This window comes from Rattus norvegicus, chromosome 14, assembly GCF_036323735.1.
Source record: "Rattus norvegicus strain BN/NHsdMcwi chromosome 14, GRCr8, whole genome shotgun sequence".
Lineage (NCBI taxonomy): Eukaryota > Metazoa > Chordata > Mammalia > Rodentia > Muridae > Rattus > Rattus norvegicus.
Window position 1 is genome coordinate 53,617,728 of NC_086032.1, and position 19,899 is coordinate 53,637,626.

Genomic DNA, 19,899 nt, shown 5'->3' on the forward strand with positions numbered 1-19,899 from the left:
TAGAAAAGCATGGTGACTTACAATGTGTTTGAAACAAAATTTTTTATGAAGCTTAGCTTCAGGCTAATGAAAACATCTCTTCATTTGATAATGTCAGGAAAGATAGGCAGTCACTGCACACATAACTGAATAGGGCTATAAAGGAGATCCCCTAAATGCTTACTTAGTTACAAACAGTGAATACTGTGAAGCAAGGAAACTTTCAGAAAATGCTTTTGGCAAAAGACTCAATATTAATATCACAACAAAATTTCCTCTTCACTATTCCTAAGCCAGATCCTGCAATAGAAGAGTTTTAGACCTGATGATTGGCCAAACATTTGTGTACTCTTGATTAAGCTTTTTTTTGGATTAGCATAAATAATAAACACTCTGCCACATATTACTTGCTGTTATAACAAAAGTACCTATAAACTTTAAGAGGTAATCCTTCATTTTCCTAATGTACTTAGGAATATTTTAGCGCAAACCCATTGGCCTACAATTCTCTGATTGATATTAGGAAGAATTTACTTCTTTTTTAATCTCAATATATTTGCAACTGCCTTCTGTAATTATGGTAAGATAATTCCAACTGCTTGTAAAAGGTATTTGAGCTAAATTGGCAAAGGTTTATGTGGTACATGACTCATCAAACTGTATACAGTGCCTCTTTTCACTCTGTAGTATTAAAATATTTTACTTTTTTCATACATATTCAGTTCCAAATTCAGAAATATATATAAAAAATCTTTTAAAATTCAGAAGTCTTAGGACTTTAAAACCATCAACAACTACACCTCGAGGCCTTGTAGACGTGACTGCTGTCCCATGTGTGTCAGTAGGTTGCAGAGAGGAAAAACACAGTCTATAGTTCAGACCTATGGGCATCTGAATGATTACTTGCTTAACATTCCCTGGAAAAGGTGAATCTGAAAAGAAAACCACTCAGGTGTCAGGCCGTCCTGTACTGTTCTGTACTGACTGTACATCTTGAACTGACTGCCAGGACAGGAAGCAAGCCACAGACTATAAGTACCCCACCTGAGACCATGGACCTCAGGTAGGAGTAAGCCCAAGACAGAGATGGCCACTTACCTGGGTTGGTAGAGGAAAGAACCTGAAATGACCACTAGATTGGTACCATGGGAACCTGACAGGGAGTCAGCCTAAGATGAACACTATTCTAGCTTCCTGCAGGCCTGGGCATGACCCTGCTCAGTATGACCACTTCCCGGTGCCATAATACATGAGGGGAGCATAACACTCCTGAAATAACTCCTGAGAGAACTCAAGACACTCAGAGACACCAGACAGTGGTGAGGAAACAAAACCAGGTTGCTGGTTACTGGGTTGTCTGAGGGCTATGCAGAACTGGCCACACAACTCACCTAGAAATCATAGGTGAACTGGCATGAAATTAGGAGGGCTAAAACTGCCCATATCCAGCCATAGTACTCAGGAGTTGTGGATGAATGTAGGAGAGTTGGCACTAGAACTACGCTCCCTGTGGTGGTGTGAACCAGAGAGATACCTTCTTCCCCTCAGACCCTCACCATTTGCGGTAGGCAAGAGTCCTTGCCCTGGGATCACGAGAGCAGGAGACCTGTCCCTGTCCTTTATCAGCTACAGCACACAGAGGGAGAGGCCCTGCACTTAACCTGGGCAGCATAATGTATCTGGCCCTAGAGGTGGGGAGCAAGCCCAGCTTCTTATCCACTCTATGTTGGCATTGACAAGGGAGAAATCCCTTCCCCTTCCTTTTGCTGTTACCACCCAAGGCAGACAGAAGAGTTGTCCACAAAAGGGTCATGAGAGCAGAAAAACTGTTTCTGCCCTTCACATTCTGCACTCTGGAGAGCTGGGCCTGGTCCTTGACTAGGCAGTACAGTAGAGAAGAGCTGTCTGTGGGTGTGACTCTGGCATGTGAGCCAACCTTAACAACTTCCATACAGGGGAGCTGGCCCTGTCTCTTATCTGCTGGATGGTGGTGGAGAAAAGGGAGAAAGATACCCTTCTCTCCTCCCTAGTTCCTCACCATCTGTGGCAGACAGGAAAGCTGGCCCCAGAATTACAAAAGTAGGAGATCTAGCTATATAATTCTCACTGACTTTATCACTAGAGAGAGAGGGAGACAGGGCCCTTCAGGTCACATGAGCAGCAGGGAAGAACTGGCCCTGTTTGGTGAGGTTGCTGGTGAGCTGGCTCAAGGGCATATGAGCATGAGACCTGGAAGGTTGACCATCTCTGATACCTCTCAGGCCCAGATCCAGAGCTTTCAACTCTTCCACCCCAACATCTCTCCCATTCATGAACTACTGGAGTATATGAAATTCTACAGGTCTAAAAGTATAGGATTTCCTTGACACAAGCAACAACAGGATATGAGAGAGGCATCCCAGTGAGGTTCCAAATATTGCATAACCAGACCAAGACATTGTAGTAAAAATATTTGCAAACAAGGAACTGTATTTAAAAGGAAACACAGGGGCTGGAGGGCACACTGTGAAACACTCGACTTCTAAGAGATTTTTTTTTCTGCTTTGGGGGAGGGTGCAAGTGTAGAGGGAAGATATGTGAGAAGGGAGGAATGAATTAAATGGGATTGGGATACATGATATGAGGTTTCCAACGAGCCAACAAAAAGATTAAGGAAGGGACCCAGGAGGAAAAAGAGATGAGGGAAGAGGAACGTGATCTGATATTGGGTGGGTGGGGGGAGGACTGAAGCTCTGAGGGCCAGCAGAAAGAATGGAAACAGGAGACCTTGGGAGGAAGGAGTTTGGAAGAATCCTCCAGTATATACCAGAGACCTGGGAGGTGAGAGACTCTCATAACTCAAAGGTGGGGACCCTAGATAAAATGCCCTACAATGAATGCAGAGAGGTAACTTGTAGAGGCCACCTCTAGCAGAAATACAAGGAACCAAATGAGGGATGGGGTTGTTATTCCACAGTCAAAATTCTGACCCATATTTGTTCCTGTCGGAAAAAACTGCAGGCATGGAAATGGAGAAGATCCTGAGGAAAAGAAGGTTCAGCAACAGACCCAAAGTGGAGTCCAATTCAAGGGGAGACCCCACGGCCTGACACTATTACTGAGACTATGGGGTACTCATGAATATCATGACTGTCCTCTGAAAGACTGAACTGTTGAGGTAAATATTAAAAAATAGTGGTACCTTTTAACCCACTCTCGCATAGGGCCACATTGGCATTGTGGGGTATCTTTATTTCAGCAGCTCCATGCTGTCCCCAGGTACTCTCAGACCAAGTGTGAGCCGTGACACACACACACACACACACACACACACACACACACACACACACACACACACACATATAACTACATACAGTGATTCAAGACCTCCCAGATCTGGGTCATCCTTTTCCATCTCCATCTTGATTCTCCTTCTTTCTACTTCTCCCTCTCCTTCTAAAATCTGTTCCCATCTCCCTTTCTTCTCATCCAATGACAGGCATCATTTTATCTTGTCTGCCTTCACCTGAATAATGACATCAACCTACACCCAACAAGCAGCTGAAAGAGTCAGATGCAGATATTTGTACCCAACCAATGAACAGAAGCTGCTGACCCCTATATTGAATTAGGGAAAAGCTGGGAGAAGCAGAGGAGGAGGCCAACACCAGTCTCAATTAACTTGGACCCCTGAGATCTCTCAGACACTGGACCTTCAACCTGACTGAGATGAGGCCTTCAGCATATGCAGCCGAAGACTCCCAGGTCTCGGTTCAGTCAGAGAAGATGCACCTAATCCTCAAGAGACTGGAGGCCCAGGAATTTTAGAGGTCTGGTGGGGTGGGTGGGGTGAAGAGATCCTTGTGGATACTGGGAGCAGGGAGAAGGTATGGGATGTGAAAAAGTTGGGGGTTGGATTGGGAGGGGAATAAAATCTGGAGTGTAAAAATAAAAATGAAAGAAGTACTTCTAAAAGATCCACAATCCTTATAAACCTTGTTTTTTCCCTACCTCTGGTTGGTGGGCTACAAGGAAGTTAGATGTGTCCTAGAACCCTAAATAAAATATGTTTAGAAAAATCTAAGCCTACACATTCCAGTACAGGGTGAAGATTTTTTGGGATAGAGTCAGATGTGAAGAGATTCCACCCCCATCTCTGGAGAAGATGCTACCATGAATCTGAAGAGAGCTAATTAACCACATGGCAGGACTTAGAATAGAACAAGTGGATAATTAAGTTATGAGTTAATTAGCAAAGCTTTTGGTCTAGGCATTTATTCATGAAATACTAAATCTCAGAGTCATAATTTCAGGGAAACTATGCTTGGCTAGAAAATCTCAGCCACAGACTTCCTCAACCTGGATCAAGATATCTTGCAGTCTAGTATCAAGCAGTTTATTCTTAGTATATCTAAACCCAGTGTATGAGGAAGCAGAATTACAGGGAAGCTTGACTCAAGGTAGCTGCCATTTTTTCTAAGAAGATAGTTTCTTGAGATAGACTGTCTGAAATGGCTAACATACCTACACAAGGGTCTGAAGTGATCTTGGTGTTACAGATAGCATAGATGTCATTTGGGATCTAATCACATGTGGTCTTGTCGTTTTATTTTTATTTTTATTTATTCTCTTTTGTTTTGTTACATTTGCTTTCATAAACTTGGGAGGTCATTTAGAATACTAACTATCTCTGTTCCTGGTTGTAGAAGTTTGATATGGTGTGGTTCAAAAGATAAACCAGATTTCTGTTTGAAAAAAATTTTTTTGTTTTGTTTTGTTTGTTTGTTTTGTTTTTGTTCTTTTTTTTGCTTTTGTTTGTTATATTTGTATATTCCTCAATGAAAGTACAATCCTGAGTACTTAACATTTCTGATTTCTCTGGAGATCTGGGAGCACAAGGACCCTTGTGTTTTGATCCCAACACATTTGCAATGAGGTGCATAACAGATGCTGTCCTTATGTCTCACTGAAGAGGCAGAGTATCATGAATGAACCCCGGTCACAGAATGCCTTTTTGTCTAGTAGCTGATATTGAAGTTTGACATTACTCTGCAGAGAGAAAAATTTACATGAATAATTGCATATTAAAAATATTAATTATAATCATTCCTCCATTCTTCTAGAAGAGCATATTCATAGTGTCAGTTCTCAGTGTTGTTCAAAAAATGTAAGAATGTCCTTTTATTAAAAATGCATAGAATTTTGTTTATAGATCAATAAATATTTCAAATCCTCTCTGTGTGACTTACAGTTCCTCGTATAGCTCAGTAAAATTCTATGGAAGTACTTGTTCTGTTTACTTGTGTTGTTTAAGAGATAATAAGAAAAATAAATCTGTACATGTTTAGAAAAGATGCAATATATTTCAGTTTTATTAGGAGCCAGATGACTAGTGCATAGTAAATCCATAGGCACCCATAGCTACAAATCAAACGTGAACATTCATTTTTTACAACTTTCTAATCGTTGATTATGTTGGTCTTTTTTACCACAAAGGGAAATGCATTTTACATATATGATAACTTAATCTTAACCAGTTCAAGAACTTTTATAAAGGTTAATATTTGTCAGTTCATAGGTTCTCTCGAAATCAGTTAACTTTAATAGTTATTCCACAAAAGTTCCAAGTCTTAAAGTCGTAAGCATGTCTAGGGTGTGCTTTCATGAATTCGAGTTTAGAAAAATCAATCCTGTCTGCCAAAAATAGAAGGCTTCTTGCAAAATAATTGAAAGAAGGAAATTCATTGTTCAAAACAGAGAATAACTGCTGATTAAGATAAAGTGATTGCTATGTGCATGAGTTAAGATACTTAAATGGGTCTATTTCCTATATTAGAACTAATTTCCTTTTCCTTTTGGCTATCATTCAGAGGAGCCCCTTGAATGACAAAGCCCTATTAGAACCTGATTTAAAGTGACCAAAGGCATTTATAAACCTGGCAAAACTGATTATACTTTGTAGTGATATGAAAGATCATTCTCTAATGTTCTTCCTCATTTCCCCTGTGGTTTCAATGTCACCTAAGGTATAATTAATCAGAACAACTATATTTTAGTAAATTGAATCAATGAACTAAGACTAACTTTAGCATATTTTCAGGAAATAAGTCAGAATAAAACAGTTCCTGGTGAAGAAAAAAAGAATTTTAAGTGGCTGGAGAGAAAGAAGACAATAAAAAATAAAATTATGATGTCTGTAAAAAAATGCTTTGAAATTATATATATACATATATATATATATGTATGTATATATGAAAATGAATCCAAATTTTATTTCAGTTTATTTATTTCTTTGTTGCCAAAATTATGCTGATAAAAATTAGAATTTATTTAGTTATCCATCAATTGTTTTGTTTCAGGAATCTAGTTCTGCTTTAGTAGCTAAGAATTGTATTATTTATGAAAATAAAGTTGCTTTATATTTTGATAGCCTAACATCAGCCTTGAGGTTTCCACAGTCAAGGCTGTCATGAGACAAAAACATTAGATATAGTATATGCTTTTTGTGGATTCCCTTCAAAAGACAAACATGTGGATGTTATTTCTTGTTTAAAAGAAATATTCTTTTAGTTTTAAAAGAATATTGGGATTATATTAACATTATCTAACTTCTTACACTAATCTGCTTATTTCAATAATTAATATTCCATTTATGTTTAAGATTTCATTTAGCCAATCAAGAACTCTAGCAATTTAATATTTCAAAAGAATTCTGAAATTTTCTTCAGTCTGATTCTATGTTGTGAAAAGGTATCTGCATGAAGTTTGAAATATCTATATGTTTCTTCTTAATGAAAATAATTTTCATGTATTTCATCTCATCAAATTCTATTCTCATTATAGAGTTGGACATATTTGACACTAATTTTGCCAATGAGCATATGAAATTGAAAGTCATAGAAACAAACTACAAAAGAATTATTTAAATACTTTTATGATTTTTTTTAATTTAACAGAAAAGATGGATTCAAATAAGAATTACACACAATTATAGCTTTGTATTTTTTCTAATCTATGCTGAATTTCAAAATTTGCAGGATCAGAGATAACTAAAGATAATTATTTTCTCAAAAGATCATTAATATAGTTATTATCAAATATAAAGCAATTAATTTTGAAAGCCTCAGTATCTTCCAAAAGCAAATTGAAAGACAAAACATATGTGTTAGAGCTATAAGTTTTCTGCCTAAATTTCCATCACTATGTAGACTTAAAGCTGTGAATTTTAATGATAACCCTGAACAGGAAGTTTGGGGAAAGGTAAAGAATAAGGGAAATAGACTCAAAAGGAAAAGAGACCTTGTTTGGGTAACGTTTTTATTCTCAGGTGCACGAACTCATAAGAAGTCATATAAATAAAACAAATAACTTAATCTTGCAAATAATAATCAAATTTCAAGTGTGTTAATGAGATAGTATTCTATATTCAGATCTAAGTTGCAGTTTTAGTGCTGTGAAGAGACACATGACCAGACAACACTTTTTTCTTTCTCTCTCTCTCTCTCTCTCTTTTTCTTCATTTGCCAAACTGTGACTGTTTATTAACTGACCAGATTATAAAAATATCATGGGAAAGACCTTAGTTCATCTGTCTAATAAGCCTGTTTATCTGGTCTTCCTTGTTGCCAGCATCTCCAACTTCTACAAAGTGAGTTGTCTTTTTCTTTTTTCTACCTTGTTGGGAAGATAGTTGAAGGGTCATAGGAAGTTATTTGCTTCCTTGAAGCACTTCCCAACTGTATAGAGCTCATGAATTAGATTCTCCATGTACATGATGCCAAATTTACCAAGAGATCGGGCATTCAAGGAATTATCTGTCAAGGCCATCTGCTTTTAAATGATTTTGCCATAGCCTTGCTTGTAGATGAGCTCATTTACTGACTTCAGGTTGTGGTACCCCCATGCAATGCATGGTTCCACAATCCTCAGCATGTTAACTGAAGCCTTGTTGAGCTTAACGAACTCAGCCTTGTTGAGAAATTGAAGATCTGCCAAAGAGGAAACAGCTGCAATACCTTGTGCACGTTTGGGCTTACTCCATTGATACCTCGGATTATGATGACAAACGCCAATTTTGGTTCTGCGGGCACATAGAAGTTCCCTGCTTTCCTTGCCATCCTAGCCTTGAGAATCTCAGTCCAGTATATCAGTCTGTACTCCTTGTGATAGTATTTTGCCTTCTCATAGATGAACTTCCTCCTTGCCTTTCCCAGTGTCTTCAGGACAAACTTCTTCCTCAGGTGCTTCACCTTCAACTCTGCGAAATTCCTTCGCCTTTTTCTTCAGGGTTCCTGGTGCGGCGTCAACCTTCTTTTTCTTCTCTGGTACAGCCTCCATCGTTCCAGCCCAGTAACTCTTAAAAAGAGTTTTGAGGTTAGCTTACAGTTCAGAGATTTAGTCCATTATTGTCATGGCTGGAAGCATGGTGGTACATGGGGAAGCATGACATGGGAGAGATAGTTAAGAGTGGACCATCTGTACTAGTGTACAGCAGGTTGAGTGCTTAACAATGGACTTAGCTCTAGTTTCTAAACCCTCAAAGCCGATCCCCCAGTGATTTCCTCCAACCACAACAGGTATTTTACAAAAGGTCTCGCTTTCTAATAGTGCCACTTCCTATTTTCTGATGGGTTTCATTTTATTTAAATCACTACATTTAGTTTAGATTCTCAAGTCTGTCTTTTAGGAGGCACTCAGCAAATATGTGGTGTGTAAATAATGAAGCTCAGTAGGCATTCCTGTTAGTATTATTGTTCATGATGTAAAAATATTTCTGCATTTCTTAAAATGTTAGTTGTACTGGGATTTTTTGAAGGACAAAGATATGGACAAGCAAGAATGGTTAAATAGTTATAGCATATCCAAAATAAATTTTCAGACTGCTCTCAGTCCATGAATGCTAATAATCAAATTTGCATAATCAAAAAATTCAGATCTCTAATTTACAGAAAAAATCATAAAGATAGCACAGTTTAGGGTATGATGAAGTTGAGATTTATGATAGACTTAAAACCACCTATATTTTGTATTCTTTTCCTTTCCTAGGCATTCTTTTTACAAAATATCACTAAGCTGCCGAGATAACACACATAGACTGTGCTATTAATATTCAATTACCCATCCTGAAATAGTTTGCTTATGCACCGTAAGAAGCAGCTTATAATTGAATTTCTGAACTTTGCTGTGGCTGGGGAACTGCGTGTGGTTGAGTAATCGTTATCCAGACACCATCATTTTTAGTACATACATACAATTAATCAATCAAAGCATTAATTATGGAAAAAGAATCCAAGGAAGGCTGATGACATCTAATTCTTGAATAAATATTTTACCATTTAGTTGTAAAATGGCTAGCATCCCCATTAGCCATAGTACTAGATTGCCAATAGCTTTATTCAGGAGGTTTCAGAACAAAATCCTTAAGAGGAGTCAATAGGAAAAAATATTTAAGACACAAGGTGCTTCTTATGTGGCTATGAAATTTAGTAACTTTCTAAATGAGCCACCTCAGCTTTGGGTCTTTATCATCTGAAGTTAATGTCAATAATGGTTTGTTTTTAATTTAACTAAATTCAACCAACTGTAGGAGAAACAAACTGTGCTTTCTATTATTATTATTTTTGGTAGATGGTTGCCAGGGTAAAGTTGGTAATTAGGGAAAGTAAACCATTCCTGTTTTCTTGCTCGTCACACTCCAGTAGACTCAGGAGATTGCTTGATGTGAATGCTGTATAAATGCCGAAGGAAGACAGAAAGTAATCACGTTTTCTCACTCCCTCTCCATTTTCGCTCATCTCACCATTTCGTTCTTTGTCCATCAACTCTACTTTTTCCATCTAATAATATTCTGAGAAACGTATCTTTATGTTATAATGCCTTACAATCATGACCTACAATACTCCTTGTCAAAAGACACACACCAACAGAAAATCGAGAAAATTGCATAAAATAAATGTCCAAATAAAATAATAATCAAATATAATCAAGTATCTGTTGAATGTGTTGAATGTGAAAGGAAGGGTTAACAGAGTCACTTAGTCACTCCAGCTACATCATGAGTTTAAGAAAGATGGAGAGTTATTTTCCACCTTCACTAAAGGGCTAACTATCTTAGAGTAGAATTGAGAGATATAAAAAGATTTTTTTTTTAGGCACGTTTTCTTTAATGTGATTTTTTTTCTGGATTTTTACAATTTGCATTTCAAATGTTATCCCCTTTCCCGGACTCCCATCCATAAACCCCCTAACCAACTTCTATGAGGGTATCCCCCGCAAAACCACGTACCCCTTCCTGCCTCCCCACCCTGACATTCTCCTACACTGGGGCATCTAGCCTTAGCAGGACCTCTCCTTCCAATGGTGCCTAACAAGGCTATCTGCTGCTACATATGCAGCTGCAGCCATGAGTCTGACCATGTATAGTCATTGCATAGTGGTTTAGTCCCTGGGAGCCCTAGTTGATTTGCATTTTTTTTAATTTATGGTTCTCTCTCTCTCTCTCTCTCTCTCTCTTTCTCTCTCTCTCAAATTGGGTATTTCTTATTTACATTTCAAATGTTATTCCCTTTCCCAGTTTCCTGTCCATAAGCCCCCTAGCCCCTTCCCCTCCCCTTGGACATGGGTGTTCCCCTCCCCATCATCCCCCTTACTGACCCCCATAATCCCATACACTGGGGGTTCAACCAGGACCAAGGGCTTCTTCTTCCATTGGTGCCCAGCTAGGATATCCTTTACCACATATGCAGTTGGAGCCATGGGTCAGACCATGTATAGTCTTTGGTTAGTGGTTTAGTCCCTGGAAGCTCTGGTTGGTTGGCATTGTTGTTCTTATGGGGTTGCAAGCCCCTTCAGCTCTTTCAATCCTTTTTCTAATTCCTCTGACAGGAGTCCTGTTCTCAGTTCAGTGGTTTGCTGCTAGCATTCACCTCTATATTTGACATGTTCTGGTTGTGTCTCTAGGGAGAGATCTATATCCAGTTCCTGTCAGCATGCACTTCTTAGCTTCATCCATCTTATCTAGTTCTGGTGCCTGTATATATATGGGCCACATGTGGGGCAGGCTCTGAATGGCCGTTCCTTCAGTCTCTGCTCTAAACATTGCCTCCCTGTCCCCTCCTTTAAATAGTTTTGTTCCCCCTTTTAACAAGGAGTGAGTCATCTGCATTGTGGTCATTCTTCTTGAGTTTCATGTGGTCTGTGGATTGCATATTGAGTAATTCGAACTTTTAGCCTAATATCCACTTATCAGTGAGTGCATACCATGTGTGTTTTTCGATGATTGGGTTACATCACTCAGGGTGATATTTTCTGGTTCATTCGATTTGCCTATGGTTTTCATGAAGTCATTGTTTTTGATAGCTGAATAGTACTCCATTGTTTACGTTTACCACATTTTCTGTATCCATTCTTATATTGAAGGATATCTGGGTTCTTTCCAGATTCTGGCTATTATTAATAAGGCTGTTATGAACATAGTGGAGCATGTGTCTTCATTGTATGTTGAAGCATCTCTTGGGTATATGTACAGGAGTGGTACAGCTGGGTTCTCAGGTAGTGCAATGTCCAATTTTCTGAGGAAGCTCCAGTCTGAGACTGTCTTTAGAACAAAACGGCAACCAATAGAATGGGAAAAGAACTTTACCAATTCTATATTCGATAGAGTGCTAATATCCAAACTATACAAAGAATTCAAAAGGTTAGACTCCAGAGAGCAGAATAACCCTATTAAAAATGGGGAACAGAGCTAAATGAAGAATTCAAAGCTGAGGAATATCAAATGACGGAGTAGCACCTAAAGAAATGTTCAACATCCTTAGTTATCAGGGAAATGCAAATCAAAACAACCCTGAGATTCTACCTCACACCAGTCAGAATGACTAAGATAAAAAACTCAGGTGAAGGCAGATGCTGGCAAAAATGTGGAGAAAGAGGAACACTCCTCCATTGTTAGTGAGATTGCAAACTGGTACAACCTCTCTAGAAAAAAGAGATTTCTGTCTTCAAAGTTGTTGTGGGGTTTTCTGGTAGAGCATCATAGTGTAATACATATGATTGTGTGTTTTGCAATGTTGAGAAACATGAGGTAATTGAGTTTAAAGGAATTGAGGTCAAGTCATATTTTAAGATTTTCATTTCATTGTCATCAAGTCAATAAGAATAATTTGTGTTTCAGTTTTCTATCTCTCAAATGGTCTAATTTGAAATTGTATAATATAATATATATCAATGCTTATACTCCTATTTGGGCTTATTTCTATTAGAAAAATATTGTGCAAGGAAATCCTATATCTGAGCATTTGGAGATATGTGTTCTCTCTCTCTCATATATATATGATATATATGGTAATTATATATAGGTAATAATATATATATATATATATATATATATATATATATATATATATTATTACCAAGTCCTTTCAGTAGACAACTGGTCATGGAAGAGGCTTCTTTTGCCTATCTACTCCCTGGAGAATTTTTGTATCAAAGAGAAATATTTCTTTATCACTTATGCATACTCCCATGTGCAAAGACTGATTTACTAAAACTATTCTGGAAAAAATAGTGTTAGGCTTATAGGAAGAGCAGAGAATTAAAAAGCAAACAAGGAAAACCTTACAAGTTAGACTCAAAATTTTCCTCTAAGGGTTTTCAAATGCCTTATATCAATGAGTGCTTTTCTCAACAGAAAACTTTTGAAGTGGTTTAACATGGACATTAGACAAGCATTGGAGTGAACAAATTGCTGGGAAACAGAGGCTTTGGCAAAACTGTAGAGGATACTAACACACTCTTCGCAAACCTTATTTCTGTCAACACATTCAGATTTAAGAGTAGTCTTCATTGCTACAGTTCAGTCTTTCTTAGGGTTAAAGTATTTCAGTGTTTCTATACATATTTTTACTGTAGTATCTGGTGATTGAATAATGTAAATGTACAATATTTATTGCTGTTTCTTTGGCAACTGTTTTAACTACTTGCTATTACACCACTATGTACCACTAGTACAGTCAAAAAGAGGTGTAAGAGTGGTTAACTATCTTACTTATTGGTGGAAAGAGAAATAATGAAATATCACCTGTCTATTCTTGTATTATCTGAAATGTATCAAACCATCCACCATTTAAGTATTTATTTGTTTTATTTATGTGCATGTGTTGGTGTCTGTGTGTATGGCATGTATATAAGTTTAGGCCACATTGTCCAGTAGAGGACTTCAAGTCTCCTGCAATTGGAAATACTTGAGGTTGTAAGCCAACCCATTCTTGGAATAGAACTTGGCTCCTCTGTCCGAATACCAAGTATTCTTAATTGCTGAGCCTTTTCTCCAAGCAAACTGACTGAGGGGTAGTGGTTAACTTATTTTTTTTCTCTAAACCCTTAAAAATAAGCTTTGGAAATTTGTTTTCACTATCCATTGCTTTAGAAAATTCTCAGCTTTATCATCTCAAGTTCTACAATCCTATAGTTTCCTCAATGTTCTGCTTTTTATTATTTAAACTTCATAATTGAAAGTGTTTTTTTCTCCAGCTCTGTTTCTCCTTCAAGATTAAACATTCATGAAGGGCAGACCACAAGTTAATGACATGTATCTCAGCTTGAATTTAGTTCACGTTTACTTTGAATTAATATAATGAATGAAAGCAATTTACATTTTTGACACTTAATATCTCACCTTATCAAATACAATTTTTTCTTCTTTTTAATTTTTTACATGATATATTGCTTTACTTACATTTCAAACATTATTCCCCTTCCCGGTTTCCTGTCTATAAGCCCCCATTCTCTCCCCTCCTACTCCTCCATCCTAGTATTCCCCCTATACACCTCCCTTATTGCCACTACCCCATATTACCCTGCACTGGGGTCCAACCTTGGCAGGACGAAGGGCTTCCCCTTCCTCTGGTGCTCCAACAAGGCTGTTCTCTGCTACATATGCAGTGGGAGCCCTGGGTCAGTCCACGTATAGTCTTTGGGTAGTGGGTTAGTCCCTGGAAGCTCTGGTTGGTTGGCATTGTTTTGGTTTAAACAAGATTGTGTTTTAAGTCACTGTACAAGTTTTTATGTAATTTATTTCATTTGTTTCATTTCAATTATCTTTTTTATTTTGTTGGAAAAACTTACAAATTGTTGCAGCTTGAAAGTATGTTATGTTGATCTAGTTAATAGAAGGTAATCTCTTCTAAATTATTAGGTCAAATAAAATTTATGAATTTTAAAAACTTCTTGTTGTTCTACTTATCTAAAATACAAGTGAGGGAGCAATGGTTTTCAAAAATATTTTCAAAATATTCCTTAGCAGCACCAAGACAAACCTAGTATTTCCCTATGAGGGAAGAAGTGTTTTGAACTTGAGATTTAGCAGGATAAACGGTCCGTCAATTTTCTTGGTCTATCACAATGAAATGACTTAGGCTAGAAGGATGGATTCCTGCATTTATTCCAGGCTTTTCAAAGTGGAAAGCCTAAGATCAAAGCATCTGCAGAACTGGTTTTGTCCTTGAGGTCCTACTCCTTTGCTTGCATCAGGTCACCTTTATGTTACATAATCACACAGCTCTCATTCTCTGTGTACATTCATAGGCCATGGCCCAAGCTTTCCCTCTTAAAGACAACAGTTTGTTGAACTGAAATTCCAATTTGATGCTCTCTTAATCATATAGATAATGTCAAAGGACATTGACATGGAGTATAAGAGCTTCATAAAGTACAGTACATGAATTTTTCATAGACAGAAGTAAGCAATTGATTTAGGGAACATGCTCTAATGCCATGTCTTAGTTACTTTCCTATTACACTTAAGAGATATGACATCCAAATCAAATTGTAAAAAATAAATAATTGGTTCTTTTTAGTGTCAGAGTGTATGTCCATGAACATCATAATGTCAATACATAGGCAGGCATAGTTCTGGAGAAGGGGTTATTGGCAAGATGAAGTCAGAAGTCAAACCATTCATAAAGAATCTACCAACTGGAAACTGAACATTTATGTTCTCATTCAAACTAGCAGACTGCTACATTATCACAAGAGATGGGAGAGATAATTAAGAGTTCTATATTAAACATCTTCTCTCTCATATAACGTAATTATATATACTGAACTAGCAACCACTTTTTTTTTTCAGTATAAAAAGATGACATGAAACAGAGCTATCACCTACATAAAACCAGCATAAGAGAGGGAAAATGAACCAAGATTTTAAAAAGTCTTTCCTGCTATTAAAATTCAGATACTTTCAAGTTCTTAAATTCCATAAGTAGCTCACCAAAAGATAACTGATAAAGTACTACTTACTTATAAAATGGAAGTTTTTATTAAAAACATAGCTTCAGTTTGAAAGTCAAGTGAAAAGCAGGAGACTTAGAGACTGAATACAACATACTGAAAGAATGTTTGTAAACATTTTGTCTAATAGTACTTAAAAGGTGACTGGCTAAGTGAAGGCCGTACTAGGCAGACTATGAAGGCACTACATCTACATGGATCCAATCACATTTACAACAAGCAGTACAAGAAGAAGAAAAACAAAAGAAGGATCCTAGAGGTCCAATTAAAGAAAATTGGAAAATAGTAGAAAAACTGGAGTAATTTTCAGACTTGAAATGTTAATTTGTATGGCTTTCTTCTATCTAACTTGTAAAAGATAAATTGAGAAACATTATGAGTGACAAAGGACAATTATGCCTTAGCCTTTGATTAAGACAAACTCAATATCCTAGCTTTCAGATTCTTATTGAAACCAATTAATTAAATAAACAAGTCAAAATAATTCTGTTTGGTTGAACAAAAGGGTTCAAAGGAGAGGAATAAGTATATATGTCATATATGAAACCCAGACAAATCAGGAAACCTATAATTAAATTTAGTGATATACTAGCATATAAAGAGAGATCGGTGCAATGAAACAACAGTCACATTAAGTTGACTACTACAAAATTGGTACTGCAAAGTCCACGGAAGTGTTTGAGCTTTGCTCTATGAGTACAGGTATGATGGTGAGTCAAAACAGGCTGTGATGATATGAGCCCTGAAATTGGTAAGAAGCAGAGCAGAAGCTAACACTCCTCACTTTGGTAGTATATTTATGGGAGAGGTCGTAGATTTCCTTAAGAATAATTAAAGGAAAGACAATGTCTTTATGACTGTAGTTATATACAACCTCGTCCTCTGGAGAATCAAAAATGACTATGAAAACATATCAATGCTCCCAGATATAGGTCAGAGTATTCAGGTCTACTCTGGATGTTCCAGTTTACTACTCTGCATAGAACCTTGTGGGTATTAATGTGTTTGTGTTTCTATCCATCTGTATACTTATGACTATTCATATGTATGTGAAAGAGAGTGAGAGATGGAGGAAAGACATAGAGAAAAAAGACATTATATTAAAATATACTCTGGAATGACACTATTTTATAACAAATTTTTGGTTTCTTCTAGTTTTCTAAAATGTTTTATTTTCAATTTTAAATGTCAGTTCTATTAAAATTCTTCTATTTAGTAACATCTCTTTTACCTTTCACTTCTCCATATTGCACATATACAAAAGCAAACTCTGTTTTGAAAATGAGAATTAAAGGTTATCTATGGTGTCCAACGTTTCATGCAGTTCAGCTAAATTAACAAATTGTCGTATGAACACTAAGATAGAAGACTGGCAGGGTTTCTGTCCCCAAAGTGACATTCTTTGCAGTCCTTTGATAAATGGAATTGTTTTTCTTACAGTTAGAGTGAGTGTTAGAATTTGCTTTTCTTCCAGTTTTACCAAGCTAATATTTCAACAGTCCAAACAAGAACTTTAATTCATTTTTTTAGGCCCAAGTTTCAGACTCTTCAGGAACAGAATGAAAGATAGCATGAAGATTTCAAGGTAAAAGATCCACAATGCTGGGTGGTCAAAAGAAACAACATGATCGAGAAGTTGATGTGTGCTCTGAAGAAGTTAATATTGTTAAATAAAGAAATTGTTAGCACTTCCTTTTCTTAAAATAGAGCATAGTATCTCACTCTCAAAATTTCCTTGAAGTGGAAGAAAATATCTTCCTAAATAAGCTAAATAAAAATCTCAAAACCTTATCAATGACTCAGTGCATAAAGTCACTTGCACCAAGCCTGGTGACCTGAGTTCCATTTCCAGGACCCATGTGGTAGAAGGAAGAAACAGATGCCGTCACTTAGTTGTCTTCTTATTCACACGTCCATATATGCATATTAATGAATAAAATAATTTACATGTCATTATTTATTGATTGCATTTATAGTACTTGATAGAGTTCAAGTGTTTATTGAGACTAACTGTGCAATTAGAGTATTTTTTGTTTTGTGGTGGTTTGAAAAAGAATGGACCCCATAGACTAGTGAGTTTGAATATTTCATCAATAGGAAGTGTGCCACTGTGGGAGCTAGATTTGAGGTCTCATAGGCTCAAACTATTCCCAGTGGGACATGCAGTTGATTATGCTGCTTTTAGATCAAAGATGTAGAATTCTCAGGTCTTTCTCCAGCAACGTGTATGCCCGCACATAGCCACGACAATATGGGACTAAACCTCAGAAATGTAAGGAAGACGCAATTAAAAGTTTTCCTTTATAAGAGTTGTCCTGGTCATGGTGTCTCTTAACAGAAATAGAAACCCTACTAAGACACCTATCAAAGGATATTTTTATTACTCCAAGACATTTACATGCTAGACAATATACTGTTAATGTTTTGCATATGGGAGTACCTAACAACCTACTCTTTTGCAATGGAAAAGCTAAGGGGAATACAAAATGTTAAAAAGGTATCACATCACAGGCCCTTGTTATACCAAACCCATTTGAGAACCATTCTTCTTCTACCTATTGAGCACATTGGTCATCGTTTGGGGCCTCTGTTGAAGAGGTGAGGAGCAATTGTAATTGGAAGTGTTTTTCTTGGAAGTTTGAGCACGCTGAGGTCGCACCACTGAGCCAAAGGGGAATGGAACTCAGAGCATAAAGGAGCATAATGGAAAGTAAGATAGAGTGAAGGAAGCAAAGCCAAAAGAAATATGGATCAGAAATAAACTGCAAACAATTGCTATGATAAAGCTTCTTACTTATGTGACTGTTGTTGTGTTTTATAAAACAGAAAAAGAAGCCAAGGATATGTCTTGTGGAGGCACGGTATGGTGCAGGGGAAGGGGGTGCCTCTGAGGGCTCATGCTGAGGCATCTCGTCCCCTTGGAGTATATCATAGAATAGAATTTACTTAGGGCATGGGGAGGGGAGTTGAAGAGGTAGAAGAAACAGGCAGACAGACAGACAGACAGGGAGACAGGCAGAGAGAGACAGAGACAGAGAGAAGAGAAAGTAGAGACTGGTTATTAGTATATGGAAAGAGGTGGGGATATGAAAGGAGAGCAAAGGGACAGAGGTGGAAGAGCTTAAGAGAGCAAAAGAGTAAGAGAGAGAGGAGAGAGTAAATAGCCCTTTTACTAGTGAGTCAAACATACCTGGCAATCGCATGGTAACTGGGGTAGAGTCGAGAAAGAATGCTAATGACAGTGAGATTCTGCTGTAGTTTATACATTTTCATGATTATCACTGGAATTTCAAGTGATAAGCATTACAGCCATGTTTATAATATAGCATGAATCACTATATTTTCCTTATATCAAAATTGATTCAGACATTTTTATTTTAAAGCACAAAATATTAATATTAATATAGGTATATGTTAGGGGATCCACATGAGTATTGACCTGCATATCAGCTACAAATGTGTGTGTGAGATGGTGCTATATCCAACCCCTACATACTCTTTTGTGGTTCAGTCTTTGATCCTCCTTGGGCCCAAGTTTGTTGACTCTGAATCTTGTGGTGTCCTTAACCCCACCAGGTCACTCAATTTTTACCCAACTCTTCCATAAGACTCCCTGAACTCTGCCTGATGTTTGACTATGGATCTTTCAATCTGTTTCCATCTATTGCTAGATAAAGCCTCCCATGAGACAGTTTTTCTAGGTTCCTGTCTGCAAGCATAACAGAGTATCAATAATGTCAGGGGTTGACTCTTTCTCTCCTATGAGCTGGGCCTCAAGCTGGGGCAGTCATTGCTTGCTCATCTCAGTCTCTGCTCCATCTTTATCCTTGAGCATCTTATAGATAGTGCAAATTTGGGGGTGAAGTTTTTGTGGGTGGGTCAATATCCTGCTAATACCATTGGAAGTCATGCCTGGCTACAGGGGATGGACACTTCAGTCTCTATCTCCTCTAACGGTAGCAATATCTGTTAATATCATCCTCTTAGTCCCCTTGTTCTCCTCCATCCCAGGTCTCTAGCTTGTTCCAAAGATGCCCACCACCAATTTACATTCTCACTCCATGCTCTCTCATGTTCCCTCCCCACACATCTGATTGACATCCTCATTCCGCTCTTCACTCCTTTCACCTCCCAGCTCCCTTTTTCCATACATCTCTGATTACATTTTGTTTCTCCTTCAAAATGAGACTTACACATCCTTACTTGGAACCTCCTTAATACCTAGTTTCTTTAGATATTTGGATTGTAGTATGGTTATTCTGAACTTATTGGCTAATGGCAAATAATAAGTGAGTATATACCATACATAGCTTTTTGAGCCTGCTTTACCTCACTCAGTGTGATATTCTCAAGTTCCATCTATTTGCCTGCAAATTTCATGATGTCTTTGTTTCTAATAGCTGAATAGTTTTCCATTTCATAAATGAACCACATTTTCCTTATACATTTTTCAGTTGACAGATATCTAGGTTTTTTTCCAGTTCCTGACTATTATGAATAAAGCAGCTATGAACACAGTTGAGCTAGTATTCCTGTATAATATTGGTGAATCTTTTGGGTATATGACTAAGAGTGATAGATGTTGAACTATATCTATATATAGATATAGATATATAGTGATATAGGTTGAACTATACTCAGTTTTCTGATAAA

At 37.3% G+C, this 19,899-nt stretch overlaps 2 pseudogenes; one reads left to right on the top strand and one right to left on the bottom strand.

Annotated features, from left to right (window-relative positions):
- Positions 1 to 772: 772 nt before the first annotated feature.
- On the top strand, positions 773 to 894 carry LOC120096826 (small nucleolar RNA SNORA17; annotated as a pseudogene).
- Positions 895 to 7,537: 6,643 nt separating this feature from the next.
- On the bottom strand, positions 7,538 to 8,295 carry Rpl7-ps6 (ribosomal protein L7, pseudogene 6; annotated as a pseudogene).
- Between the last annotated feature and the right edge of the window lie 11,604 nt (positions 8,296 to 19,899).